General features: G+C 38.2%; 1 pseudogene; it reads left to right on the plus strand.

The window, feature by feature from the left end:
- The first annotated feature begins 206 nt into the window (after nt 1-206).
- The window catches only part of LOC125929022 (60S ribosomal protein L14-like), a 46,798-nt pseudogene continuing 21,171 nt past the window's right edge, over nt 207-25,833 (plus strand).

Raw genomic sequence — 25,833 nt, forward strand, 5'->3', positions numbered from 1 at the left:
GCCATGGCAACCGTCTCTTCTCCCCCTCTCTTATTATTGAACATCTGAGGCACAGGGCGTCCCTGAACTTGTTACTGCACTAGTTAATGCGGTCCTCCGAGGGCTTAGTTTCCTAACTATTGTTCTTTGCGCAACCGACTGCTTCCTGAAGCTAGAAAAACCGAGCGTGTGTTTCAAACGTTCTCCCCACCACTCCTGAGCTAAGCATGTCAGTGAATGAGAATTCTCCTCCAGGGATGCGCTGCAGAGTAGAGTGGAAGGAACCAGCTCCCAGCCTAATTTACTGGCACTAACCTTGGAACCATTTTAACGTTTGGTGGCTTCCGTTTTAAGAAATGTAAACCATTAATGATTAAATACAGTATATTTATTATCTATTGATAGTTATATGACTACCTTCTCTCCCTCTCCCACCTATAATTAATGTGTGAAGATGAAATATTCTCTCTGGCTATGACTTATCAGTATGCCCAGTGAAATGGCATTCAGGGAAGTAAATTGATCAAACAATTATTCCTTTCAATTGTGAGTAATTGCAAATAATGACCCCAAAGGACAAAATTGTGTGTGCTCATTAACAATCAAAGAAATGTAAATTAAAATAGCAAAGGTATGCTGTTTAGTGAGCATTTTGTTTGTTTTTAATAATAGCCAATGCTGACAAGGGTGTGACAAAGCATTCATGTGGCTGGTGAGTGAGTAAATTGGTACAATCTTCTTGGAGACAATTTTTTCAAGAAATAATTAAGAGATTTGAACAAAATACAGCTACAAAATCGCTCATAGCAGGAATGCTTATAGTTGTTTTTGTTTTTTTTTTTAAATCCAGCTAAATGTAGCATAGAGGAATGGATAAATCAATACAATGATATACAGTGTATCTTTTTAAAATAAAATGAAAGAATACTTAATTTCTTGAAAGATAATTTTAATGATTTATAGCTAAGTGAAAAGTAGATATTAAATAGTGATAAATTTGATACTATTTTTATTTTCTCTTAATGTATTTAACAAGGAAAATGTTAACAATGATTATCTCTGGGTGGTAGAATTACAAATGACTGTATCTTGTTTCTTGTTCTTTCTTTGACAGTGATAAGCATTATTTTCTATAACAATTAAAAAATTCAAAAACGTGTGTTTTTTTTTAATTGTGTCAACAGGTCCAACGGGTTTTTTAAAAATAAATATACATATTTATAATAACATAATTATAATCTATTTCCCCATAGATTATAATTAAATAAATATATTTTCCTCAAAGGAAAGTGAAAATTTTAATAGAAAAGAGCTCTGGATCAATCACTCTGATCATTTGGTTTTTCCCTTCAGTTGCCCAAGTACTTACATTTGGTTTGGAAAGGAAATATTTCTTTAATTCTTTACATCCACCAAAGGAAGCAAAAATGGGTGTCCATTGAAAACATAATGATATTAAGGAATACACTCAAAAACATTATAGTGTCATAAACCTTCATTAACTTTCATTTTGTTCTCATTCTCTGGCTGTAGAATTACAAATTGAAAAGCAGTTGTTGGTTTAAAGTGGAAATTTATGAGTAATGGTGAGAGGACAGACTTCAGTGCCAGACTTCTCCAAATGGAATTCTGCCAAACCACCTCCTCTATGGTCCCTGCACCCAGACTCTGGGATAGTAGGGAATGGACTGTCACCTCATTCACACATGACAGGTTGATCTTTTAGGGAAACTGCTCTCTTCCCACTCTGGTGAGAGTGATCCTGGCTGTTGTGAGGTAGTTTGTGGCAAACCTCCCAACAATAACCTCAAGGCACCTCATTTCTGAGGAAGGCTCGGGAAGAACCCGGACCCAATGGCTGCAATGAAATCAGGCCTCACGAAGGCTTAAGAACTTCTCCCTTTGAATTATCCTGAAGAAAACAAGGTATAGACCTGGGCAGAGATAGAGCTATAAGAATGTTTGTCTTTATACTAGTTTATAACAGTAAAATTTGGGAATCCACATAAATGTCCGGGAATCAGAGAAATTATATTATAGATGGATGATGAAACTGCCTGCAGCTGTTAAAATTAAAAATGGAGAAGAATATTTGATGATGCAGGACAGTGCTCACACTGCAGGGTTAAGAGAAAAGAAAGACATGTTAAATATAGACCATGCAATGTAATCCAGTCTTTATAAAATATGTTACACATAATGTTTAATGTATTACATACAAAATTGAAAATTTAAGCTAAAAACTTATGGATTTCCAGTTTTGTTTCTTTTTCTTTTATCATCTCTAATAAATCCATTAATAATAAGCTATTAGTGATTAAGTAATTATTAGTAAGGCTTTAATGGAAGAACATATGTTTTATTAGAAGCCAGGGCACAGTTCTACAGGTTCTGGTGACTTTTCAGGTATGCGTTTTGTAGGCACCTGGAAACACTTTCAAAGCATACATTTTGTTAGCAATGAAAGGATGATACATCACTTGGGTCACATTACTCACTTCTGTTTATCTGAACTAAAGTTCTGGACCCTGTCTTTCTCTCCCACCTAATTGTTAGAGCAGATAAGACACCATTCACCTAAGGACATCTGTTTACAACACTGAAAAGATTAAATTAAACTAAAGATTACCCAGGCCCCAAGTAAGCACATCTATACACTCTTTTGTCCATATGTGCACTCTATTCCAGTTTGATATTCCATAAACCTATCATTTATAAATGGAGAAATGGTTGACCACATGACTCTCTGATGGAAAATCCATAAAGGCTAATCTTTCAGGATGCATGGCCAAGTTTTTCAGGCTTAAAAAGCCTTTGCTGCCTGCTCGGCCCCCCCCCCCCCCCACACACACACCAGAGCCTCAAGCCCCACTGTAGCTTTCCCATGTGCCCTGTGCCCAGCCATAGGGAGACTACGACAGCTAACACAACTGGAATCTTACGATGTACTGGACGTTGTTCTGATTCTGCCAGCAAACCTATAGGGTATTTTCTAGATGAAGAAACTGAGGCACAGAGAGTTTAAGTAATTTCATCATCCATATCTCCCATGATAATAAGCATTAGATTATGAACCCAGGAAGCCTGTTCTAGCTCTTAACTGTGATATTACCACCCAGATAAATAGTTCACCAAAGAAGTCATTAGCTTCAATTAATCTCTGCCTTAGCCCAGCTCTTCCCTGTGTGGAGAGTCTTCCACTTAGCCAAATTCACACTCCTTTCAAATCACAGAGGCAATATATCTCCTTTGCAAAGTCTCCTCAATCATCTCAAGCAGACTAAAGGATTTTCCTCTATGCCCCCATGAGGACCTCGGTTATGGTGCTTAACACACTGCTGTGAGGCATATTTATTTACCTGCTTCTACCACCAATTTGCTAGCTCTTCAAAGCCAGGGTGTAAATCTCTGTTAATCTTTATACCTCCAGTGCCCCACATAGCATCTGACACATAAGAAGTTCTTAATAATTAATGTACGTATGAATGATTATGAGGAGTACTATACAGTTCTGCTTGCCTAAAACTAAGGTCTTCAATGTCCCACCATGAGAGCCACCACCTGTCCCTTAGAGTTGGTGCTATGTAGGTGAACACTGGACTGGTAGCTAGGGGACAAGAGAAATGCTAACTGTGCTCCAAAAGTGCAATCTTTGATGGGCTCTTAAATGTTAAATGTGAACCTATCCTTGCAAAGGGAAGGGAGAATATCAAAAGAGCCTCTCAAGATACTATCAGGTATTAATTTTGGCTATTTGCCAGCTGTTTTGTTAGGAAAGAGGGCCCCTTTTGAGGTGGGAGACAGGGTGGCTAAGTCTGATAGAGAACTTGGGCTCAGGATGTGGCCAAAAAGGTACACACCTTGATGAAGCTATGTAGTCAGCAACCTAAAAATATACCCAGGTCTGTCTACTTTGGGCAGTTCACACTTCTCCTATCTCAGAAGATTCACCAAGACAAGCATGAAACTCATTGTCTATCCATTTCAATGTTCTTGGATAGTAAAACATTATTCTTGCTAGTTTCACTCACATAGAGACATATTTCTGTTTGAATCCTTCTTACTATCTGCACCATCTTTCTGCAGTGCCTGCATTTTTGTTAAGCTCTCTCAAATCTCTTTTGGAACAAACCTGGGAATAAATAAACACATAAGATGAAAATAAACTTACCGTTGATTCACTTTAAGGGTCTGGTTTGAACTTTGCTTTGGGCTTCTAAGTTTTTGTGTAACCACATATCTTGAGGAAGGTAGGATATCCTCACAGATACCAAAAACAAGTGCTTTGAAAAGAAGTGTCAAAATCCCCAGGAGCCTCTTATCCACTCGTTTGGAGGAAAATAAAACCAATTTTACCTAAAATGTTTCATACAATCAAATTATACATATGGACGTTTGGCTATGTAGAGGTTCATTTGACCATCATGGAAAAATTTGGCTCATGTTATAGTGCTACTGCATTTTAAACTATGAGTTCTTTTTGAAGTTTTGAAAAGTTCTCATAGATATCTAGTGACTCCTTGTGGAGTATTCTCTTTTCATGTAACAATTCACTGAAAAGTTTAGAAATCATAGAACATTAAGATTGAAGGGGCCGTGGAAGCATTCAATGATAACTCCCGTCCAGGTGGGGCGCTATCTAGCAATAACCATGAAAAAGGGTTGAACATCTCTGGTAACAAGAAGACATCTTTTGGATTATGGCCTCCTTTCCTCTATAATGGTGAAACCGACTTACAAACCAGGTTGCAATTTTCTTGGGATTTTGCCACAGAGGTAGCTATTTCAATAGGGCTCATAATGAAAACCAAAAAGGGAAAGGGGGGAATCAAACATTGGCTACAGCCTGTGATTTTCATTGGAATTATATTGGGAAACTCAATCCTCAAGACGGTTGGTCTCACTTAGTGGTCAAATAAACAATGTTTCAAGTGCAATGAGGTGTCTCTTAAAAAACAAAAATCTCACTTATTCTGAAATTTCACCATTACTTTATATTTTTGGGTTTTTAAAATAATATCCGACAATCTTGATAGTAAGAATTTGTCATTTGGGTCTCAATACCTAGTGTCTTGCCATGAAACTACACTACTTGTCTTTTGTGGAACAACTTTCTCCTACATTGTGTGTAGTCTATGTGGGATGGTAAAATTAGTTGCCAACTGACTACTTTTGAAGCCTCAGGATATTCAGGTCGTTATCAGACCCAACCATCCAGTTTCCCCCCAAGACACAGAATCTGAGGTAAGTAAGCAAGAACCCAAAAGGCCCATTTGAGACTACTATTGCAGCACTGGTGGCCTACCGGAATATCTCAGTTGTGAGGCACCTCCTCACCATATAATGCTATCTTGGGTCTTGACATCTTCCAAACTGGTTCTGGCATCCCTAATATCCTTCTAATACAGTCTCCTTTTTTAAAAAGTCAGCCAGATTCTAAAATTGATTCTGATGATGGTTGCACAATTCTGTGCATATACTAAAAAAACATTTAATTATGTACTTTCATGGTTATTTGGTACATGAATTAGATCTCAATAAAGCTCTTATTTCCCCCATCCCCAAACGAAAATAGCTACAGCTGGTTTCCATTGCTTGAAACATAGCAAGATCTAACTCATATAATCTTCCTGTCAAAATGCATATATCTAAGCTGTAAAGGATTACACATTTTCAATTCTCTTTAACATTGAGTTTACCAAGAAAAAGTAATGGCCACTAGTTTTGATAGGAGTTGATTAAGTCTTGCAAATACAGTGCTATTTAAGAGGACAGGCAACAATAAAGCACCACATGGGTGAGATTTTAGATGTTCAGACCAGCATGGGACATTAAATAGTAGGAAGGTTAGAGACAGAGGTGTGGAATGTGTAATGGTCATCCATAGAAGAGGTAAGTTTTTCTGCCACTGGTCATAAATCTGAATTTATCTGAAGTCATAAACCTAGCACTAAGTTTATTATTCCTGTCTTGCAAATCATTTGTTATCCACCCCATTAGTTCTTTTTAAAAAATATTTATTTATTTTGAGAAAGAGAGAGAGAGAGCACAAGCAGGGGAGGGCCAGAGAGAGGGAGAGACAGAATCCCAAGCAGGTTCCATGCTACCAGCACAGACCCCAGTGTGGGGCTCAAACTCATGAATCATGAGATCGTGACCTGGGCTGAAATTAACAATTAGCACATAACCGACTGAGTCACTCAGGCACCTCCCCCCATTACTTCTAATAACAAGTGGAATAAACTAAAATCCAGATCCAGCAAAATCAGCAAAAGTAGGCCAAGACCAAGACATATTTTAATTAAATATGCAAAATACAGTGCTAAAGAAAAAATCTTAAAGGCAGCAAGACAAAAGAAGTCACTAACTTATAAGGGAAAATTCACAAAGCTAGCTGGAGATTTTTTGATAGAAACTTGGCAAGACAGAGGGCATGGAATGATATATTCAAAGTGCTGAATGGGAAAAACCTATCATTCAGAATAGAGAAAGATAAAGACTTTCCCAGTTAAACAAAACCCAAGGGAGTTTGTGACCACTAAACCAGCCTTGCAAGAAATATTGAAGGGAATTCTTTGAGTAGAAAAGAGAGATCAAAAGTGACAATATAAAAACAGGAAACACAAAAGCAGTAAAATGAATATATCTCTAAAAATCACTCAAGGTACTCACACCAAAAAAGGACACAAAATATAATAATTTATACATAAAATGTGGGTGAGGAAAGGAGAAAAGAATGGGTTCAAACTTGAATGGCCAGCAACTTAATAGAGACTGTTACTTGTAGCAGATATTATATACTAACATAATGGGAACCATTTATCAAAACCCACTAATAAACATGCAAAGAATAAAGAGAAAAAATCTAAATCACTAAAGAAAATCAGCAAAACTTTAAAGGAAGACAAAAAAAAAATGATCAAAGAAAATCTCCAGAAACAACCACAAGATAAATAATAAAACAGCAATAAATACAAATCTATCAATAATTACTTTGAATGTAAGTGGACTAAATGCTCCAATCAAAAGACAGTGTCAGAATGACCCATTTATATGCTGCCTACAAGAGACTCATTTTAGACCTAAAGACACCTACAGATTGAAAATGAGGGGATCGATGAGGTGCCTGGGTGGCTCAGTCGGTTAAGCATCTGAATTTTGATTTTGGCTCAGGTCATGATCTCACCGTTTGTGGGTTCAAGCCACATTTTAGGCTCTGTGCTGACAGTGCAGAGCCTGCTTGCGATTCTCTCTCCCTCTTCCTGCCCCCCTCAACTAAATAAACATTTTAAAAAAAGAAAATGAGGGGATGGAGAAACATCTATCATGAAAAATTGATGTCAAAAAAACACTGGAGTAGCAATACATATATTGGACAAACTAAACTTAAAAACAAGGACTATAACAACAGAAAAAGAGGGGCACTATATAATCATAAGGGGGATGATCCAATAAGAAGATATAACATCCATAAATATTTATGCACCCAAATATATAAAACAATTAATAACAAACAAAAAAAGAACTTGATATACAATATAGTATATTTATATACTTTTGCATGGATTCTTTATAGTATAAAGAATTGATATACAATGCAATTTGAATTGACATACAAAAGCATGGATTCTTTATAGTATAAGGAATTGATATGCAATAATAGTATGGGAATTTAACACCCCACTTACATCATTGGACAGATCATCTAAACAGAAAATAAATAAGAAAACAATGGCTTTGAATGACAGATTTGACCAAATAGACCTAACAGATACATTTGGAACATTTCATTCTAAAAGAGCAGAATACACATTCTTTTCAAGTACACATGGAACATTCTCCAGAATCACATATTAGGTCACAAAACAGACCTCAACAAATACAAAAAGATTGAAATCAGACCATGCACCTTTTCTGACCACAATGGTATGAAATAAGAAGTCAACCACAAGAAAAAAATCTGGAAAGACCACAAATACATGGATGTTAAACAACATACTACTACACAATGAATGGGTCAACCAGGAAATCAAAGAAGAAATTTAAAAAAAATACATGTGAACAACTAAAAATGAAAACACAATGTCCAAAGCCTTTGGGATGCAGCAAAAGTGGCTCAAAGAGGGAAGTATATAGCAATACAGGTCTATCTCAAGAAGCAAGAAAAATCTCAAATACACAATTTAACCTGACACCTAAAGGAAAAAGAAAAGGAACAACAAAACAAAGGCTAACGCTAGCAAAAGGAAGGAAATAATAAATATTAGAACAGAAATATATGATATAGAAACTAAAAAGAAATGCAACAGAAGAGATCAATGAAACTAGGGGCTTGTTCTTTGAAAAAATAATCAAGTTGATAAACCTCTAGCCAGACTTATTAAAAAGAAAAGAGAAAGGACTCAAATAAACAAAATCACAAATGAGAATGGAGAAATAACAACTGGTTCCACAGAAATACAAACAGTTTGATTATGAAAAACTGTATGTGAACAAATTGGACAACCTGGAAAAAATGGATAAATTCCTACAAACATATGAGCTACCACAACTGAAACAGGAAGAAATAGAAAACTTGAACACACAGATAACCAGCAAAGAAATGGAGTCAGTAATCAAAAAACTCCCAGCAGGGGCACCTGGGTGACTCAGTCGGTTAAGTGTTCGACTTCAGCTCAGGGCATGATCTCACAGCTCGTGAGTTTGAGCCCCACGTCAGGCTCTGTACTGACAGGTCAAAGCCTGGAGCCTGCCTAGGACTTTGTGTCTCCCTCTCTCTCTGCCCCTCCCCTGCTCATGCTTTCTCTCTCTCTCTCTCTCTCTCTCTCTCTCTCTCTCTCAAAAATAAATAAACTCTAAAAAAAAAAAAAAAAAACAACTCCAACAAACAAAAGTCCAGGACCAGATGGATTCATAGGCTAATTTTGCCAAACATTTAAACAAGAGATAATATCTATTCTTCTCAAACTATTCCAGAAAATAGAAAAGGAAGGAAAACTTCCAATTTCATTCTATGTGGTCAGCATTACCCTGATACCAAAACCAGATAAAGACACCGCTAATTGAGAGAATTACAGGCTGATATCTCTGGTAAGCATGGATTCAAAAACTCTCGATAAAATACTAGCAAACCAAATCCAACAATATATTGAAAAAATTATTCACCACAAACAAGTGGGGTTTATTCCTGGGTTGCAAGGGTGTTTTGATAGTCACAAATCAATCAACATGATACATCTCATTAATAAAAGAAAGGATAAGGACCATCTGATCATTTCAATAGATGCAGAAAAAACATTTGATGAAGTACAACATCCATTCGTGATAAAAACTCTCAAAAAAATAGATTTAGAGGGAACATGCCTCAACATTATAAAGGCCATATATGAAAAACCCACAACTCATATCCTAAATGGGGAAAAAATGAGACCTTTTCCTCCATGCTCAGGAATAAGACAGGGATGTCCATTCTCACCACTTTTATTCAACATAGTATTGAATGCTCTAGCCACAGCAATCAGACAACTAAAAGAAATAAGAGGCCTCCAAATCTGCAAGGAAGAGGCAAAACCCTCACTATTTGCAGATGACATGATACTATATATAGAAAACCAAAAATACTCCCCACACACAAAAATACTAGAACTGATTAATGAATTCAGTAAAGCTGCAGGATACAAAATCAATATACAGAAATCTGTTGCATTTCTATACACTAATAATGAATCAGCAGAAAGAGAAATTAAGGAATCAATCCCATTTACAGTTGCACTAAAAACAATGAAAGATACCTAGGAATAAGCCTAAACAACAAGGGGAAAGACCTGTACTCTCAAAACTATGAAATACTAATGAAAGAAATTGAAGATGACACAAACACATGGAAAGACATTCCATACTCATGAATTGGAAGAAAAAAAATATTACTAAAATATCTATACTAACCAAAGCAATCTACAGATTTAATGCAATCCCTATCAAAATACCGATAGCATTTTTCAGAGAACTAGAGAAAACAATCCTAAAATTTTTAATGAGCCACAAAAGACCCTGAATAGCCAGAGCAACTTTGAAAAAGAAAAAGGAAAAAAAAAGGAAAGCTTGAGGCATCACAATTCCAGACTTATATTACTAAGTTGCAATAGTCAATACAGTATGGCATTGGCACAAAAATAGACACATAGATCCCTGGAACAGAACAGAAAACTTAAAAATGAACCCATAGCTCTAATGTCAGTCAATCTTTGACAAAGCAGGATAGATATGCAATGGGAAAGAGACAGTCTCTTCAAGAAACAGTGTTGGGAAAACTGGACAGCAACATGCAAAAGAATGAAACTGGACCACTTTCTTACACCATATACACAAATAAGCTCAAAATGGATTGAAGACCTAATTATGAGACCTGAAACCATAAAAATCCTAGAAGAAAACACAGGTGGTAACTTCTTTGACATCAGCCATAGCAACTTCTTTTTGATAGGTCCCCGAGTCAAGGGAAATAAAATAAAAAATAAACTTTTCAAACTACATCAAATTATAAAGTTTCTGGGGCATGGGTGGATCAGTTAGTTGAGTATCCAACTTAAACTCAGGTCATGATCTTATGGTTCTTGAGTTCGAGTCCAATGTTGGGCTCTGTGCTGACAACTCAGAGCCTGGAGCCTGCTTTGGATTCTGTGTCTCCCTCTCTTTCTCTGCCCCTCCCCTGTTCGTGCTCTGCCTCTCTCTCAAAAAATAAACATTAAAAAATATTTTTTAAATAAATAAATAATAAGCTTCTGCATAGCAAAGGAAACAATACACAAAACTAGAAGGCAACCTTCTGAATGGGAGAAGATATTTGCAAATTACATGTCTAATGAAGGGTTAGTATCCAAAAAAATATAAAGAACTTATAAAACTCAACATCCAAAAAACCAAATAATCCAATTAAAAAATGGGCAGAAGACATGAATAGACATTTTTCCAAAGAACACATACAAATGGCCAACAGACACATGAAAAGATGCACAATATTGCACATAATCACGGGAATGTAAATCAAAACTACAATAAGATATCACCTCACACCTGTCAGAATGGCTAAAATCAACAACACAAGAAACAACACATGTTGGCAAGGATATGGAGAAAGGGGAACCCTTATGTGCCGTTGGTGGGAGTGCAAACTGGTGCAGCCACGCTAGAAAACAGTAAGGAAGTTCCTCAAAAAGTTAAAAATAGAACTCTATGGTCCAGCAATTACACTACTAGATATTTACCCAAAGAATACAAAAGTACAAATTCAGAGGAATACATGCACCCTGATGTTTATAGTAGCATTATCTGCAATAGACAAATTATGGAAAGAGTTTAAGTATCCATCAATTGATGAATGGATAAAGAAGATGTCGGGACACCTGGGTGGCTCAGTGGTTAAGCATCTGACTTCAGCTCAGGTCATGATCTGGCGGTTCATGGGTTCAAAGCCCATGTTGGGCTCTGTGCTGATAGCTCAGAGCCTGGAGCCTGCTTCCGATTCTGTGTCTCCCTCTCTCTCTGCCCCTCCCACACTCATGCTCAGTCTCTCTATCAATAAATGAATAAACGTTAAAAAAATTTAGAAGATGTGTTACATATACATAGTGGAGTATTACTCAGCCATGAAAAAGAACGAGATCTTGCCATTTGCAACAATGTGGGTTGAACTAAAGAGCATTATGAAATACGTCTGAGAGAAAGATAAATACTGTATGATTTCACTCCTATGTGAAATTTAAGAAACAAAACAAATAAATAAATGGAAAAAAAAGAATATAGAGAGAGGCAAACCAAGAAACAGACTCTTAACTACAGGGAACAAACTGATGGTTACCAGAGGCAGGTGGGTGGAAGGATTAAATAGGTGATGAGGATTAGGGAGTGCGCTTGTGGTGAATCCCTGGTGATGTATGGAAGTGTTGAATCACTACATTGTACACCTGAAACTAACATTACACTTCATGTTACTAACTGGAATTTAAATTTAAAAATTTAGAAAATAAAGTGAAAACTAAGAAAATTACAAAATAGATATACACATGGTATGGAGTGCTTTCTTCCTTCTCACCTGCCAACGTGGTGTTCAGGTGCTTCATTGAGGTTGGCTGGACGTAGAGTGACCTACGTCTCCTTTGGGCCTCATACGGGGGAAGCGGGCTTGGACTGTAGATGTTATTGATCAGAACAAGGCTTTGGTTGCTGGACCCTGCACTCAGCTAAGGATACAGGCTATGCCTTTCAAATCCATGCAGCTCACTGACTTCATCCTCAAGTTCCCACACAGTCCCCAGCAGAAGTATGTCCAACACACCTGGTGGAAGGCAGGTATCAGTATAAAATGGGCAGCCACAAGATGCACCAAGTAGATTAAAACCAGAGAAAGAAAAGCCAAGTTGACAGATTTTGATTGTTATAAAGTCATGAAGGCAAAGAGAGTGGGGAATAGAATAATCAAGCTTGATGTTAGGAAGCTGCAAAAAGCAGCTCTCCTGAAAGTCTCTCCCCCCAAAAAGCACCTGCTGCTAAGGATGTAACTGCAGCCGCTGTTGCAAAGGTTCCAGCAAAAAAGATGGCCAGTATCCAGGTGCCTGGGTGGCTCAGTCAGTTAAGCCTCCATCTATTGATTTTGGCTCAGGTGATGATCTCATGGTTCATGAGATCAAGTCCCGTGTCAGGCTCCATGCTGACAGCGTGGAGCCTGCTTGGGGTTCTCACTGCCCCTCCCCTACTGGTATGCACCCTCTCTTTCTTCCTCTCTCAAAATAAGTAAATAAACATAAAAAAAAAAAAAAAAAAAAAAGATGGCAACTGCGGGCAAGAAGGCTCCACCCCAGAAGGTTCCTGCCCGGAGAGCTGCAGGCCAGAATGCAATGCCTCCAAAGGCTCAGAAGGAAGGGTCCAAAAGCTCCAGTCCAGAAAGCATGTGCTCTGAAGGCATCTGGCAAGAAAACACAAAAGCATAAGAGGCTATTATAAATAAGTAATAAAGGTTCTTTTGGACACGCCAAAAAAAACCAAAAAACAAAAAACCTGACAAAATTACAAAATAAAAAAAAGTGCAGTATTTGAAGATAAAAGACTCACATGTAAACAATGCATAATTCACAATTAATACACACTGCAAACCTTAGGGTAAAATCTGTTTTATTTTACTTACAATTCATAACAGCCTTGTATTTCAACTTCGAACAATTTAGTGGTTTCCTCAAGGTTACAGAGCCAACAAATAAATGAAATGAAATTCAAACGCAGATCCTCTGATTCCAAAGGCCATGCTTTCTCTTCACGTAGCATATAATGCTTGCTCTTTCAGCATTCTGAGATGAAAGCTCTCAATCAAAACTGAAGCAAGAAGAAATATAGATTCAGCCATACTAATAAAATATTAACTTTCTATTAGATCAACATGGTGAGGGACATTTTTTACATTTTCACACACACGTGTATGTGCACACCCCCCCTAAGGAGCACCACATTTTCTAGGAATATTAGAATTATTTAATCTGTTCCTAACTTACTTCTTAGACTCACCTCTTCTTCTCTGCACCCCAATACATTCCAAATACCGTGAATTATTTATATGCCATGTTTATTGAAGTTTACATATACTTTTCTCTCTGCTCAAAATACCCTTCCCAATTTTTGGTGCCCCAATTTTTGCCTAATCATTTCAAGGAAAATGGCTCAGGTCAGCCTTCTCTTAATTAGACCCTAACAGTGAATGATCTCAACATTTCCTGTCTTACAGACTTCTGAAGTATCCTGTGTCTACCTCTGACACAGGGCATTTCAATCTGTATTACATTGGCGACTCACTTTTTTTGACCACTACAGGACACATTACTTGGGTCTAAAAACTGTACCTATTTGTCTTTAACTTTCAGTCCCTACCCAGTTCCTGGAAAATATGAAGTACCCAATCAATGCCTATTAATGAATAAAACCATCGATCATTCAAGTGTTTGAAAACTAAAACATTTTTTCCTGAAATCTGATAAATCCAGTTCAGTGTATGGGAGGATGTTCTGGTTAAACAAATAATTTGCTTGAAAGATTCTCTATAACATAAATATTATCAAAGAACCATGATATTATGAGATATATGAAAGCCCCGCTAAACATAATTTACTTTTTTTTAATGAAATTTTGGATATTATTATGCTTCAACATCATTTAATAAAGAGATCTGGTTAGTGTGTCAAATGCCAACGAACTTACTATATAGTGGTGTCACTGTTGTTGTTCCAAATATTAATCCAACAGTATTTCTTTTTTTTAATATTTTAATGTTTTTTTTATTTATTTTAATTAAAAAAATTTTTGTTAACATTTATTCCTTTTTGAGAGACAGAGCATGAGTGTGGGAGGGGCAGAGAGAGAGCAAGACACGGAATCTGCAGCAGGCTCTAGGCTGAGCTGTCAGCACAGAGCCCAATGCGGGGCTCCAACTCACGGACTGCGAGATCGCGAGATTGTGACATCATGACCTGAGCCCAAGCTGGATGCTCAACCGACTGAGCCTCCCAGACGCCCCTGTTTTAATTTTTTTAATGTTTATTTATTTTTGATAGAGGCAGAGCATGAGCGGGGGAGGAGCAGAGAGAGAGGGAGACACAGAATCTGAAGCAGTCTCCAGGCTCTGAGATTCCAGCACAGAGCCGGATGCAGGGCTAGAACTCACAAACTGTGAGATCATGACCTGAGCTGAAGTTGGACACTTAACCGACTGAGCCACCCAGGCACCCCAATCCAACAGTATTTCTAAAAAGCTTATTTTGTGGGTACCTGGTTGGCTCAGTCAGTTAAGCATCCAGCTTCAGCTCAGGTCATGATCTTGCAGTCAGTGAGTTCGAGCCCCATGTCAGGCTCTGTGCTGACAGCTCAGAGCCTGGAGCCTGCTCTGGATTCTGCGTCTCCCTCTCTCTCTCTGCCCCTCCCTTGCTCACACTCTGTTTCTCTCTCTGTCTCACAAAAATAAATAAATATTTAAAAATTTTTAAATAAAAACTCATTTTGGAAGCAACTGTAGAGACTATATTCAGTAATTTTCGGGATATCTTATTAATCTTCTGATACTGTCACACTGATGCACTGACCTTGAAAAGTATGTCACCAATATTAAATTTGTCCTGGGCAAGAACTCATGCTTGAAGGAGGCCAAGCCAATGATCTCCTGCCTATGTATTCTTCCCAATTTACCTGTCCTATTTTTATCATCTATGTCCCATTCTTGGCTTGATATCCTGACCTGATATCCTATCTTGCCTTCTCACATTATATAACCTTTTAGACTCTGTCCCTCATTTAGGACTACAGTGATCAGGATGTTATGGGCTGGAGCACCTCCTTAATTTTTACCATTCCCCATTGCCTATGGTGGGGACTCTACTCCAGCTCCCAGTGGACTTTTCTTTTCCTGGGCTACTCCCCAGCATCCTCCAGGGAGAATGGCAGGGTAGAGGGATTAGACAGGCAAAATTTTGACAAGTTTGTTATTCCTCCTTATCATCAAAAATATATGACCAGACCTTTATGATAGGGACCCAGTGGACATTTGAATTAACGGTGAATTTTGTTTGGGGGAGAAACTGTTCTCAGCATTTCCTGAATTCTAATCCTTACTTTGAACTTCTGTGCGTGGGCACAGACAAGACAGTTCTCTTTCATGTCTTAACATCACTCTCTGTAAAATTGACTATAAGAACAGCTATCTACTTTAAAAGTGGATACCTAGATCAACTTTTGTTTGTGAAGAGTTACACTAGAATTGAAAAGGCCCCCATTTGCTTAAAATGATGGTTTTCTCCTGTTTCATTTGAGTGAATACCAGGAAATCTTGATGGGATTTTAGCGTGTCATGTGCATATGTGTCTAATGCACAGAATGTTTATATATTAAATTATGTCATATGAACTAGATATATTTTTTACTTTATTAGATGTCTGCTATAAAGTCACAACCATGGGTGTCCTAAGGTTGGGAATGTGGGCAGACAAGCAGTCTAAGCAAGCATGAATTTCCATTTCTCAGTTTTCCTACAGGCTTGTTCCTCAATCATTCCTTTCTTTAAAGACAAGCTGTAGAAAGTATCAACTATCAAGAAATATATATGGAAGAAATTTTAAAATTCGAGCCAATACTTGTCTCAGAAAATCGCTGCTCACTTTGGAAACAGAATGCTCCAGCTTAGTTCAAGGAGCTCCTGATCTCCATACCAGCGTCGTTTCAAAACCTCTGTGCTCACATTCTCAAGACCAGCCTCTAAAGCAACTGTTCCCCCTATATTTTTCCTTAAAATGAACTGCAAGTTAAAATAGGGTGGTTTTACTCAAATGGGGATTGAGATTCTAATATTTCCAAAGAAAATGAATCCAGAGTTTAGCATAAATATATAAAATGTACATTTCTCATTTCTAACAATTTTTTACATTCCACATAGAACATTCACACTGCACTCATTCATGGACTCGGTGCCTAATTTGAAACATATTTTCCATTGGAGAGATGATTTTATATGGAAAAGGAAATAACTCCTGTGGTCCCTCTGTGTATATTGAAAAAGAAGTCTGGAGCCATTATATAGTTTATGCTTAAGTTTTGATTAAAAGATACCATGAAAATCCCATGAGAGTGCAGTCCAAGGTAGAGGATTTGATTTGAGCATATTGAAAAAAGATTGGGTGCCCAAATACCAGTTTTAAGTATCTTTTCTTACTGAACTATATAATAAACAATCCACATGAATGTAAAAACCAGCAACTTCCTGAATCATGGTCACATCTGTTTTCCAGTCAAACTTAAATCCCCTATCTCTAAATTTAGTGAATAATTCATTTTAGATCTGGAAGAGAAGTTAGTCCAACTCCCTCATATTACAGATGAGGAAATTGAGGCACAGAGAGATTTCTCCTCCATAACCCCTACTAATCCTTCCAGTCTCAGCCTAAGTCATTCCTTGGGGAAGCTTTCTCTGATTCCTGCCACCACCAAAAATGATGCCTCCTTGATATAGACTTACAAATTCCTCTGTATTTTTCCTTCATACTGTTTAACATAACTTATAAGCATGCAGCTGTTGTTGTTGTTTTAATGTTTATTTAGTTATTTTGAGAAAGAGAGACAGAGAGAGACAGAGAGCAGGGGAGGAGCAGAGAGAGAGGGAGCAAGAGAATACCAAGCAGGTTTCAGGCTGTCAGCACGGAGACCCACATGGGGCTTGATCCCACGAACTGTGAGACGATGACCTGAGCTGAAATTAAGAGTTGGAGGCTTAACTGACTGAGCCACCCAGGCGCCCCATTATGCACTTGTTTTTTGTGATGTTTTGGTTTAAAATCTGTTGTCACAAGGGAAAGCTCCATGAGGCTCCACATTGACTAACACATGCCAGGCACAGAGAGGGTGCCCAGTAAGTATTTAATAAACCAATGTTTAAGTGACATGCAATGACACAAACATATGTGTCACTTCATTTATAAAATGAGAGGATACACTAGATGGTCTTGAAAATTTATACCAACTAGAATAAAATTTATGAATGCTCAGTTAGATCTGATGTTCTTTCTGCTCTGCCACAAATGTCAGAGAAGACAAGTCTTGTTGCTATTTCTGTTCCTCCATTTCCTGTTTGTGTAACTTTGGACAAATTATTCTCTACATTGAAGCTCAATTTCTTTAATAGAAAAAAATAATAAAAATCTCTCTTCCAACTGATTTATTTTTTTAATTTTATTTAAAATTTTTTAAGTTCATTATTTTAGAGAGAAAGCATGAGCAGAGGAGGATCGGAGGAGCAAGAACCCAAGCAGGCTCCCCACCGACAGCGTGAAACCTGAGGTAGGGCCCAATCCCATGACCTGTGAGATCATGACCTGAGCCGAAATCAAGAGTCAGATGCTTTAACTGACTGAGCTGCCCAGGCGCCCCTAATTGTATTTTTTAATTATGGTAATATGTATAAACACAAAATTTATCATTTTAACCATTTTTTTCTAAATATTTATTTTTGAGAAAGAGAGTGAGTGGGAGAAGTGCAGGGGGGCGGGATAGAGGATGTAAAACAGACACTGCGCTGACAGCAGACAGCCTGGTGCAGGACTCAAACCCACTGACTGTGAGATGGTGACCTGAGCCAAAGTCAGACACTCAACCAGCTCAGCCACCTAGGTACTCCACCATTTTGATCATTTTTAAGTGTACAGTTCATTGTCATTGAGTACATTCATGTTGTTGTATGACAATCACCACCATCCATCTTTGGAAATGTTTTCATCTTCTCAAGGCATTTACTTTTGTACTCCCACTTGACCAATCCTTCCCTTTTTCTCAGACCTTCATCCATTTACCTTTTCTCACCATCCGTCACTTGAATTATCTGTTACTATGTAACAGGCCATTTATTGGGCTCACAATTCTGCAAGGTGGTTCTTCTGATCGAGTCTGGGCTCAAATGATCTTGTTTCTGAGTTTGGTTCAACTGGTTAGTTGACTGGGGCTTGGCTGGTCTTGGATGGCCTTACTCATATGTCTAGCCATAGGTTGGTTGTTGGCAGGTGTGACAAGAATGACTAAATCATGTAATTTCATCCTCCCAGTAGAAAAATTATTCATATTGTGGTGATGGCAGTATCCCAATAGCACCAATAAGTCAAGACCCAGTGCTCCAACGCTTTTCAAGTGTGGAGCCATTATCAGTGTGGAGGAGATCACAAAAGGGCATGGATGCAGGGAGGCCTGGACAAATTGGGGGACATTACTACAAAAACATATCACACCCTTGTTAACCAATTGGATTCCATGTTCTACCACTACATTCATTTCTACACATTATCAACTCTCTTCCTAATCCTCCCTCCAAAACACTCAATTGGAAAAAAATCAAAACTGTGGTCAGAGCTAACAATCTGCCTATCCTGTCCTATATTGGAGTAATTTATATTACTGAAGAATATCATCCAAACAGGCTAGATGCATTCACTTGTAATTCATGACTACAAATCCCATCGGGGCACTGAGTATTACTTATTAGTCCCACATTATTTTTCTGATTAATTCATTTTGATATTGTCCTAGAGATAATCTTACTTCCTAGTATCCAGCACATAAATACACACATGGAGAAAGAGAGAGAATCAGAGAATCACAAGGGTGTTTCCTTCTCTTGCTGACAACAACTCTCCTGCAGCTGATAGCACAGTCTTTGCCTTCCTTCTAGATAGATGCCTTTCAAATCCATTTCTTCAGGCTTAATCTACTTCTTGTGCTTCCTCCTCATATACCCAGCTGCGTCCTGTCATCTCACTTAGATGTCTGCTAGGCAGCTCGAACATAACATGCCCAAACAGAACATTTGATTCTGTTTGTTTCTTCACCCTCATCCTGCAGCACACAAACCTCGTTTCTCTCTCCCGGTTTTCCTCCATTTCTAATGGCACTTAATGTTGCTCAAGCCCGTAAGTGGGAGTCACTCTTGTTTCCTCTTTCTTGCTAGCCCTCCTCATCAATCCATTAGCAAGTCTTGTCAGATACCAAAAATCTATTTCAAATGCACATGCTTTTTTAGATCTCTGCTTCCACTACCCTTGCCAGGCTACCATCACCCCTCATCACCTGCAATGTCTTCTTAACTGCTCTCCCTGCTCCTTCTCTTGGACTGTTGTGTCTACTCTCTCTATGCAGCTGCTGGAATCTTTCCAGAACACGAATGATCATGTTGCTCCTCTGCTTGACATTTTCTAATGGGTTTTCACTACACACAGAATTAAATACAAACTCCTAATGGTTGTTTGCAAGGCCCTGATATGGACCCTGTCTGCCTCCTCCTCAGCCTCACCTGACATTACTCTTCTCTGTATTCTTATGCCTCAGCTACTCAGGCCCAAGTTCTATTGCTTGAACACACAAGGCCTATTCCTGCCTCAGTGGCTTTGGCACTTCCTATTTTCTCCACATAGGATGCTGTTCATGTGGTGAGGCATTATCATCAATCCGGTCTCATCTCAGATATCACCTGGCCATCCTTTCTAATGTCACTTCCCCTCTACGTCCTCCTCATACATAACTATACACACCCCTGCTCACTCTCCGTCACATCACCCTGTTTCTTTCTCACAGTGTTTGTATTACTTGAGATTTTTTGTTTATATCTCTTCCACTAAAATATAAAATCCTCAATTGCTGACATATCTGTTTTGTTCACTGCTTTATTCCCAGCTTCCAGGAAAAAGTATGATAAATAGTAGGCATTAAATAAATACCTAAAAGAAGAATAACTATTTTACATTACCTGCTTTCTGTGAGAAGTTTTTTAACAACTTTTGTACTGTTTCATTTATTTTTGAGAGGGCACAAGGGGGGAAGGGCAGAGAGAGGGGGACAGAGGATCCAAAGTGGGCTCCACTCTGACACTGAGGCTGACGTGAGGCTCGAACTCATGAACCACGAGATCATGACCTGAGCTGAAGTCGGATGCTCAACTGACAGAGCCACCCTGGTGCCTCTGTGAGAAGTTTTAAAATGTATATTAAACACTCTAGTACATTGTAGTCCCTCAATAAGTGTTGTTCATCTCTTTCCTCACAACTGAAAATGGGTATTTTTTCATCTTTTTCCCTTGGCACGTAGCAGTTTCTAGAAATAGTATGCATATAATAATAATTTTTTGTATCAAAGCAATGATTCTATAATAAGTGGTCAGTATGGATTCCATAGGGTATTTCAGTCAAGATATTTTTGGTAACAAGTAACATAAATCCATTTATACCAACTTACATATAAAAGAATAATCATAATAAGGGCAAAGGTGTCATCTTATAGATATACAGAAAGTATAGCCATGACCTCCCTGGATCTTGGAACTGAGAAGTAGAAAATTATTACATACCATAGCTATTTCTTCGGTGGTAGCATACATTTTTGTCTGGATCATTCTGTCTCTGCAGTTCAGATCTTTCTAGTGTTTTAAGCAACAGCTATCCCAACCCTGGCTTTCTATTGTGCATAGCTCTAATGACCAAAAGACAGTAAACTAGTGTCTGAGAAAGAAATTCCAAATTCCTATCAAGAAAATATGATTTACCCAAATTGGGTCAAATACTTGCCTCTACTCAAACATGTATGGCGAGGGGTTGTGGTTACATATTATCAAATGATTGTGCATGTGTGTGTGGGTAAGAGCACAGTAGAGTTCTCAGGGAAAAAAATGAACAAATAAAGAAATGGACAAATTCCTCAGAATGCATTTACCTCTCAAGATCCTTAAGTTCAACTTACAGAGGAGTGGAGAATCTATCTCCAATGGCAGCTTTGGTTTTCAGATCTTAGCTGATTTTCCTTAACCATGTCCCATTCAAATGGTGAAAAATACATTGAGAGGGGAAACTTGGCCCAGATGTATGTGAAGAGTTTGCCTTGTGTCAGTCACTAATGAGACTTCACACTCCAGGGGGCTACCAGTGAGCGGGTGTCTGATAGGTGTAAATTACAAGTCAGATACACAAAGCACTCACAATATGGGGGCAAGAAGTCTTGTCTGATAATGCTGAAGGAACAAATGTAATTGGCATTTTGATCAGGATACACATATTCCCAGGAAGAACCATTTTGAAGCAAGTTACCGAGTAGAGATTGAAACTGAGATGCAAATAGACACCACTTTCATCTTTGACCTCTAGAGAAGCTTGATTTATTAAGAGTGTAGGAAAACAGAATGATTTGATTTCTGGTGCTAGCACGGGCACTACAGTGGAATCATGGAAAGAAGGGAAAGTGGATTTGTTTTAATCCTTTTTGTCTTATCCTCTAAAAGGCAAGCCTACTGGTTTCCCATGCATAAGAGAGAAGTATTTTTTGAATTTCAGGACATAATTCTTCCACCTGCCACATCCCATCTGTGACTCTCTCATGAAGAATGAACACTCTTTGAATTGAGAGATAGGGAAGAATGAGAAAAGGGTGAAAATTAGACTGACTTTTTTGAACAGGGAATAAAAGTTAGAAAAATTAAGAAGAGGATGTATGACTGAATGCTGCCTTATATTTTAGACTGTCCAGACTAGAAGGAAAATATTTGTTATCTACGTCAAGTCCAGCTTCATTTTAACAACATCAGGGGACAGTAATTAAGAAGGTATAAATGTTGGATATGCAAAGGTTATTTATGCCTTGAGCAAGTAAAACAGAGACTATAGTGTTTATCACTTATTCCTTAGATTTCCAACTTGACTTCATAAACACATGTTAAGACCTGACATCATAGACCAGGGCGAAAACACAGAATGTACACTATTTGTCATTGTCTGGCATGACATCCAGCAAAACTCATTGGACTTAACTATGCTAACCATCTTGAATGGTCCATATATCAGCTGTTTTCTGGCAACTACATTTTTATTTATTCATTCATTCATTCTTGCATTTCTTGACACATCCATTCTCCCAAAAGATTTTTTTGAGAACCTTTCCAATTACAGGAGGCAAATATAATAAGGCAAAGGAGGAGGAGGAGGAGGAGAAGGAGTAAGAGGAGGACAGAAATTAATTAGGACCTTGCAGAGTACTTTGTTTTGTTGTGCACTTACTCTATGTGGTAGTTAATTTTATGTGTCAACTTCGCTAGGCTATAGTGTCCAGTTGTTTGATCAAACACTAGTCCAGATGTTGCTGTGAAGGTGTTCTGTAGCTATCATTTAATATTTAAAAGATCATCCCTGTGGGGCGCCAGGGTGACTCAGTAAGTTAAGCATCTGCCTCTTGATTTCAGCTCAGATCATGATCTCATGGTTCACCCTGACCAGTGCAGAGCCTGCTTGAGATTCCCTCTGCCTCTCCTTCTCTCTCTCTCTCTGCCCCTCCCCTCTCAAAATAATTAATAAAATAAATTTGTAAAATAAAATAAAAAAAGCAATCATCCTTGATAATATGAGAGGGCCTCATCCAATCAGTTAAAGCCTTAAGAGCAAAAACTGAGGTTAACCAGCAAAGAAGGGATTCTGTCTCAAGATTTTAACATAGAAGTCCTCCCTGAATTTCTAGCCTCCCTAAATTTCTGACCCACACACTTTAGACTGAAGATTGCAACCGACTCTTTTCTGAGTTTGCAGGCTGCTGTCCTGCCTCACAGATTTTGATTTGCCAGCCTCCACAATCATGTGAGCCCATTCCTTCAAATTTCCATCTTTCCTCCTCCCACTGTGCTCTCTTTCTTCTCTATATTAGGCACTTTCCGAAAGCTTTATATTTACTTAATATCTCATGTAATCTCTGCAACCAGATGCAGATCCAGATATTATTAGGCTTAAAAGTAGTCTATTTGGAAGGTTCTTTTTAAGGAAAGCAATATAAAATTAGAAATACAAAATTAGATACTGAATTTGGAGAAAATCTCCATAAATGAAGCCTTGCAACGTACCCTTTGTTAATGTCGTGGTAAATCCATCTCTCTCTTTTTTTTTTAATGTTTATTTTATTTTTTAAGACAGAACATGAGCAGGGGAGGGGCAGAGAGAGAGGGTGACACAGAATCCGAAGCAGGCTCCAGGCTCTGAGTTGTCCGCACAGAGCCCAAAGCCGGGCTCCAGCTCAGGAACCATGAGATCATGAACTGAGCCAAAGTTGGATGCTTAACCAACTGAGCCACCCAGGCACCCCAATCCTTCTCTCTTTACAACAATCTGTGAGATAGGTACTGTTATTTTTATTTTTCCCACCTGACCTAGGAGGGAATTGAGATTTAAAAGAGTGACGTGCCTCATGCCTTAAAGCTCAAGATTGGACAATGTAAAATTCTAGAATAAATTATACGTTATGCTTAAGACTTAAGGTGCCTTATGTAAGTATATTAGGTAACATTTCACACAGGAAGTTTCTATTTTCGATTGAAGAGAGGCAATTCTGAGAGGTCTATGCCTTACAATTTGATGTACCTTTTTATTTTTTTATTTTTTTTAAATTTTTTTTTCAACGTTTTTTATTTATTTTTGGGACAGAGAGAGACAGAGCATGAACGGGGGAGGGGCAGAGAGAGAGGGAGACACAGAATCGGAAACAGGCTCCAGGCTCCGAGCCATCAGCCCAGAGCCCGACGCGGGGCTCGAACTCACGGACCGCGAGATCGTGACCTGGCTGAAGTCGGACGCTTAACCGACTGCGCCACCCAGGCGCCCCTTGATGTACCTTTTTAATTTCTAGATCCAAAGTGTACCACCACCACTGCTAACCGAATAGAACATAGAGAAACAACGCGCCATGTAATCAAAGGCTTGAAACCCACATGGTGCTGGCATACTAGGATTTCTGGTCAAAAAATGGTAATAGTGCATTTAAAAAAAACTGAAGCAAAATGGAATGCTTTTAGTATTTATGGGTTTTATTATTTTTTTAATGTGTATGTATTTTTGAGAAAGAGAGACAGAGCATGAGTAGGGGAGGAGCAGAGAGAGACACAGACATAGAATCTGAAGCAGGCTCCAGGTTCTCAGCTGTCAGCATAGAGCCCAATGTGGGGCTCGAACTCATGAACCACAAGATCGTGACCTGAGTCGAAGTTGGACACTCAACCAACTGAGCCACCCAGGAGTCCCCTCTGTCCTTATGGATTTTAAAACATATTTCCTTTTCTGTTGCTCTTTATTCCCAAACAAATGTCGTACATTATATTCAAGATACTCAGCTTTGACACAAATATCACTGGACCTATGGTAAGCCTTAAACAAATCTAAATATTTTGCTATATTTACTTCAGATCTTTAAAACAAAATATTACAGTTAAAAATTAAACAACCATTGTATTCCCTCCTTGGTTACATTTCTCTCTACCTCCATAATTACTGGTAGAATAAATAAATAACTGAACTAATAAGCAAATCCAGTTGCAATAATATTTTCTCTTCTCTCCTTCTCAGCAAAGCCATAGTGCTTCCACCCTCTAGGCTAGACAACACCAACAAATAAACATACCCTACAGATCTGAGTGAAGAAACGAGATGAATATTCTGATGCACCCAGAATGTCCAATAATGTCACTGGGCAATATGTTCTATGGGAATGGAAACACCCTGAATCAGCTCAGACTTAGTCTCCTCCTTAACCTTAATCAACTTACTGGCCCTGGATGCATCTGTCTTTTAAAAATTTCTATCAGAATTTCTGCACATCTATTTTTGGAATCACAGAATCACTTCTCTTTAATTTTTAGTGAGATCAAGAGCTCTAGGTGACGACTGATGCCACAAAGTTTATGAAAAAAATCAGCCTCCATATGTGAAAGTCACTTTTAGCGTGAGAGGTGTGACATTTTCTCTGTTGGAAAGAGAAAATGATATAGACATAGGTAACAGCATCACTTCAAAGTTGTGTGATCTATAACATCTAAAGAATTCCTGTCTTTGAGTTCTGCTCTGGCTTTCTTGTTCATGGCTTGCAATCTCTAGCTGACCCTCAACACTGGGGAAAGAGAGGAACGGGCTGTTCCCCACCACACCAGGGTTCAGAATTCTTCTGCTCACTGAAGGGAAGTGGAGGTCTGGTCTGTGGCTGAAAAGAGACATTTATAAAATTAAATGTCCATAGCAGTCAATAATTCAAACTCTGAGCCAGGCAGGCTTTGGTGTCTTGGCTTTTTACCTTACTAATTGTATAAAGACTGAACAAGTGACCCCTTCATTATAACTTAGTTTATTCATCTGTGATATGGAAATAATACTAGTAACTACTTCATTAGGTTAACATTTAATTATATATTTCATCTAAAGTTTGCTACATGGTGCATAACACAGGGTAGATGTGCACCAACAGGCACTGAGCTGCCTCTCCAACTCCCTTCCTCCTCTGGAA

The sequence above is a fragment of the Panthera uncia genome, chromosome D1 (genome assembly GCF_023721935.1).
Source record: "Panthera uncia isolate 11264 chromosome D1, Puncia_PCG_1.0, whole genome shotgun sequence".
Lineage (NCBI taxonomy): Eukaryota > Metazoa > Chordata > Mammalia > Carnivora > Felidae > Panthera > Panthera uncia.